This window comes from Orycteropus afer, unplaced genomic scaffold, assembly GCF_000298275.1.
Source record: "Orycteropus afer afer isolate SDZICR_OR568_19922 unplaced genomic scaffold, OryAfe1.0 scaffold01510, whole genome shotgun sequence".
Taxonomy (NCBI): domain Eukaryota; kingdom Metazoa; phylum Chordata; class Mammalia; order Tubulidentata; family Orycteropodidae; genus Orycteropus; species Orycteropus afer.
This window is the reverse complement of record NW_006923097.1, coordinates 36,748-42,587: the sequence shown is the minus strand read 5'-3', so window position 1 is coordinate 42,587 and position 5,840 is coordinate 36,748. Positions and strand designations below refer to the sequence as shown.

Here is a 5,840-nt window from a genome sequence, read left to right as displayed (position 1 = left end):
TTAGATTCTATTCTACATTTATCAATAACTGATTTTCTTAGTTTGGCCCTCTTGTGCTGCTCTAACAGGAAATACTACAAATGAGTAGCTTTAACAAACAGGGGTTTATTAACTTACAGTTTAGGAGCCTAAAATCCAAGATCAAAGTGCCAGCTCTAGGGACTGGGTTAAGGCCCCTCAGCCTTGAGCTTCAGCTCTGCCTCTTATTCCCAGACCACTGAAGCTTGAGGCTTTTCTTATCTCAGGCAGATGCTGGCTGCTGAGGCTGATAAACCCAAGGTCAACAAATAAAATGGCAAAGTCCCAAGATTACTAAATAACATGACAGGCCACTAGTACAAGTCCAGAGACAGTCCCAAGATCAGCAGGAAACATGGCAGGCCGCTGAATAAAGACTTGGCTACATTCAACATCCAAACATGCCCAAAATCTCCAGAGACCTTTCTCAATGTTCCTTCTTATATAGTTAGTGGAAGGAGACCACAACCCTAGGGCAGCTACTCAGCTGCTCCAGTAGATTCTACCATGGAGTTGATTACCAGTATCATCATGGTGAATACCTACATGCAGCTGCTCAGCCACTTAAAACCAGGCCCAGCCAAATTGACACACAACTACCACATCAGTCAATATAATTCTTATATTTATTTCTATTTCAATGAAGAGGACTTTTACAAAATCTAATGAAGGAATAAACATATAAAATATAGATTATAAAGAGTTAGATTTATATGGTTTAAACATAACTCAGTTATTGAAATAAAATTTAGGAAAAAATAGAAAAAACAAACAGCCCACAAATGTGAAACAAAAAAATGAGATGATGAACATGTTTGTGCTCACAAAAGATAAAGACTCTAAATAGGTTACGTAAAATTATTAAATCAGACTCTCCAATCAGATTAGGTACAAAATAACAAGAAAACAAAGATGGGAAGCATATAAACATGAGATGTTTATAAACACTGCAACAGAAATAAATCTAAAATAATGGATGAAGTCCATTTCATGCAATGACTGTGTAATTTGAGCTCTGACATTTAAATATCTCTAAGGAATAAAGAAGAACTAGAATTCAGACTCCTCACATAGAATTTCAGCCCAATTTTGTGTCATTAAGTTTTGAATTTGGCTTCAGGAGTTTCCAGACTATTAAGGGGGTTGGAAGACAACAAATAAAAAATATTTTCCATAAAATGACAATATTATTCCAGACTAAAAGTATGAATAGTTCTTCAAGTACAATGTCTAGGACATAGTTAAGAATTTTAACAGACGTAGTAGAAGAAAAGGCACCATGTGGGAGAAAAAAGGATAAATATAGACAATAGATACAGGTTTATACTGCTTCAGATAATATAAATGCATAAAGCAGACTGCAACACAACTGTGTCCAAAACCATAAGCTTAAAAATATTAACTAAATCTTAAAAGGTGGCATGGTAGACTAGAAAAAGATAACCAGAAAGTATACTAGTCATTGCCTAAGGCTGAGACATGAGGCATTAGTAGTAAGATAGTAGAATTTTGACCTTCATGTGGAAGATAGGGTCCGTTCCCAACCAATAGACCTCATGTGCAGCCACCTTAATTCTTTCAGATGGATTAGGAAGAAAGGTCTGGTGATATAGTGCTGAAAATTAGCCAAAGAGAACTCCACAGATCATAATAGTCTGATTCCCAACTGATCATGAGGATGGGATAGCATTGAACAGTATTTCATTCACTTGTGCATGGGATCACCATGGAGTCAGGGACTGCCTAGCTGGCAGCTAACAAAACTAAAATCAGCAAGTCTAGGAAGAGAGAGATAAATGGAGTGATTGCTAATGATTAAGATCAAAGAAAAGATGGAGAAAGACACTTGAAAAACTCAGGAGTACTTCTACAACATGTGAAAAAGAAAGGAACATTATATATGTGTAAATGGACAAGTGTATTAGAAACATTAATAGTATAATATCACATGTAATTGAAATTATGCTGTAAAAAAAAATCAAAAATGGCTGCAGAAGTACATCAACAGGGAATTGCTAGAAATTCAAGCTAGGTTCAGCAGAGGGGATGGAGAGAGGTATATCATTGCAAATAGTAGATGGATCTTGGCTGAAAGCAGAGAATATGGGGAAGATGTTTACTTGTGTTTTATTGACTATGCAAAGGTATTTGACTGTGTGGATCATAACAAATTATGGAAAACACCAAAAAGAATGTAGACTGCAGAAAACTTAATTGTGCTCGTGAGGAACCTGTACATAGACCAAGAGGCAGTTGTTTAAACAGAACAAGGGGATACTGAATGGTATAATATCAGGAATGGTGTGTGTCAGGGTTGTATCCTTTCTTTTATCACACTTTTTCAATGTATGTGATGGGCAAATAATTTGAGAATCTGGAGTATATGAAGAAGAACATGACATCAGGATTGGAGGAAGACTCTTTAGCAACCTATGATAAAAATATGATACAACCTTGCTTGTGGGAAGTGAAGAAGACTTGAAGCACATTCTGATGTACATGATAGACTACAAACTTCAGTGTGGATTTAAACTTCATACAGAAAACAAAAGTCCTCACCACTGAACCAATAAGTAACATCATGATAAATGGAGAAAAGATTGAAATTGTCAAGGATTTCATTTTACTTGGAACTACAATCATTTCCCATGGAAGCAGCAGTGAAGAAATCAAATGACATATTGCATTGGGTAAATTTGCTGTGAAAGACCTCTTTAAAGAGTTAAAGAGTAAAGATGTCACTTTAAAGACCAACCTGCACCTGACACAAGCTATGGTGTTTTCAAAAGCTTCATTTACATATCAAAGCTAGACAATGAACAATGAAGACCACAGAAGAATTGATACATTTGAATTATGGTGTTGGCAAAGAATATTAAATTTACCAGTGACTGCTAGAAAACTACCAAATCTGTCTTGGAGGAAATACAGCTGGAATGCTCCTTAGAAGCAAGGATGATAACACTTCAGCTCTCATACTTTGACCATGTTATCAGGAGGGATCATTTCCTGGAAAAGGACCATTGACTAGATGGTCAGCAAAAGAGAGGAAGACCCTCAACAGGATGCATTGATGAGTGGGTGGCTGTAACAATGGCCTCCAGCCTAGCAATGGCTGTGAGGATGGCTCAGGACCAGGCATTGTTTTGTTCCATTGTCCATGAGGTCACAGTGAGTGGAAAGTGACTCTATGGCACCTAGCAGGAACATTTTAGGAAAATTAACCACCTTCTGGTTGAACTAAGGAGATCTGGTGGTATAATGGCAAAAGCACTCGGCTGTTAACCAAGAGGACCAGTGGTTCGAATCCACCAGCTGCTCATTTGAAGGAAGAAGAAGTAATTTGCTTCTGTAAAGATTTATAGCCTTGGATACCCAATGCAGTCGCTATAAGTCAGGATCAAATCACTGCAATGAGTTTGGCTTCTTTTAGTTTGAGATTGAACTTAAAAAAGTGGCTGAAAAAATGATAGAGGAAGAAAAGTATGACTTAAACTTGTAGCATGTGCTTTTAAAATTGTAAAATAATTTGATCCTCCTTAAAAAAGATGAAAGAAGAACATAGAAAAAGGGTGTAAAACTCTGCTTTTGAATAATAGTTTCTGTATAAATATTTGTGCTTCCCATGTAATATTGAAAGTTACTGAAGGCTGACCCAATCAAAGGTGAGAAAAAGTCTTCAGTTCATATTAATTCAATGTATTTTATAAATCTTATAATTTTATGGATTCAATATTTCAGATATTTTTCCTGAATTGTAAGGCTTATACTCTTGTAACAAAAATATTTATTGGAGTGCTAGTTAACTTCTTTGATTATACACACACACACACACACACACATATATATATATATATTTTTTTTTTCCTTTTTTAAATTTATTTGAGGGTCCATGGGAGAAGGTTTGTGGTGATTTTACTACCTCCCCTATTTCTAGTGTCTAAAAGGAAAACTGGCCCAAAGAAAATACCCAGTGAGTATTTGTTAAGTGAATCATTGAATATATCATTTGAGAAGGTTTCATTGGAACAAGGAATGGTGATCATTACTTACGCTTTTGCTGAAAAATGTAAAAAAAAAAATAATAACTTAACCTTTCATTTCTCTTTTAATGTTCTTTATTTGGACACATACCTTCATTTGATTTGGTTGTATTTTATTTTTTGTTATTATTGATTTGGAGATGACACCAGCATTTCAATTTTTGAATGCTCTTAATATGCCTGTTATTAGAGAATGTTTGTTGGAAAATGACTGACTAGACTAGGATAAGTGAGACAGTATTTTATGAAAGTTAACCAGACTGGAGAATTTGAGAAATTCACGATATATGTATAATCTGTACTTCACGTCCATTTATTTCTTGGAAAATATTACAAGTCTTTTGACTAAGTCATTGAAGGCTTGCTTTACTTGCTTTTTCCTCAGGGTGTAAATGAAAGTGTTCAGCATAGGGACGATGGAAGTGTTGAACACTGACACACCTTTATTAATGGCCACGGATTCTTTTGCTGAAGGTTTTATATAGATGAATATGCAGGTGCCGTAGGTGATAGAAACCACAGTCATGTGGGAAGAACAGGTAGAAAAGGCTTTTTTCTTTTGCTGGGCAGGTGGAAATCCTAAAATTGTCCTGATGATGTAAATATAGGAGAGAATGACAAACATAAGTGTTATAATGAGAGTCAACACAGCACAGATTATAACAGTCTGTTCTACAAACCAAATATTTGAACAAGAGATCTTCAAGAGGGGAGATCCTTCACAGACAAAATGGTTGATGATATTAGAATCACAGAATTCCAGATTTAAGCTCAGGCTAAGTGGCGGGGTTATAATAAACAGACCAGCCACCCAACAGCAAAAGACAAGTCTTCTGCAGATGGTGTTGTTCACGATGGTCACATAATGCAAGGGTTTGCAGATGGCCACGTAGTGGTCATAGGACATGGCGGCCAGAAGGGAAAATTCTGTTACACCAAAGAGGTGTGTAAAAAATACTTGATTGACATAGGCACTGTAAGTAATGAGCTTGTCACCTGTTCCTATGTTATACAAGTATCTGGGAATTGAGACAGCTGTGAATGAGATCTCTAAAAAAGGAGAAATTTTGTAGAAAAAAAGTACATGGCTGTTTTAAGGTGAGAATCCAGTAAGAAGAGTATGATGATGGTCCCGTTCCGAGTTACACTCAACATGTAGATGAGAAAGAAAAAGATAAAAACCAAAACCTGTAGTTGTGGGTCATTAGTCAGTCCCAGGAGAATGAATGTTGTTACCGTATGGTTTCTCATCACCGACTCTTGACTTCTGTCTGATCTGCATGTAATACTCAGAGTTATGTTATTACACATCATTTTAACAGTATTACATCTATCATATTCAGACTTTTCTTGTTAGTGGAAATGTTTTATTAAAAAGATTCTACTTTTCAAATCCACACTCTGACCAGGATTATGTTTGAGTGCTTATTAGTCTCTCACCTCATAAGGTGCAAACATGACATGTGCCTGAAGTATGATCGTTTGATGTATTTGCTTGACATTTGTTCTTTCTTAAAGTTCTAGGATATATCACACAATTTGTGTTCACTATGCACATTCCATAGTTGCTTGAAGTCTTTGTTCCAACTCCATGTTTGAAGAATTTTTTTTTTTGCTTTTGTTCATAGCACACATGTTTTTCTTCTATGAATAGCTCTAAATACTACATGCACACATGCATGCAAACACTTACACACACACAATAAATAAACCACCTCCTTGACTCTTTCTTAGCTTTCTCTGATCCTAAGATCACATTTCTTGATTATTGATTGGTTA

At 35.8% G+C, this 5,840-nt stretch overlaps 1 pseudogene; it reads right to left on the bottom strand.

Annotated features, from left to right (window-relative positions):
- Nucleotides 1–4,374: 4,374 nt before the first annotated feature.
- Nucleotides 4,375–5,312, bottom strand: LOC103213283 (annotated as a pseudogene).
- Between the last annotated feature and the right edge of the window lie 528 nt (nucleotides 5,313–5,840).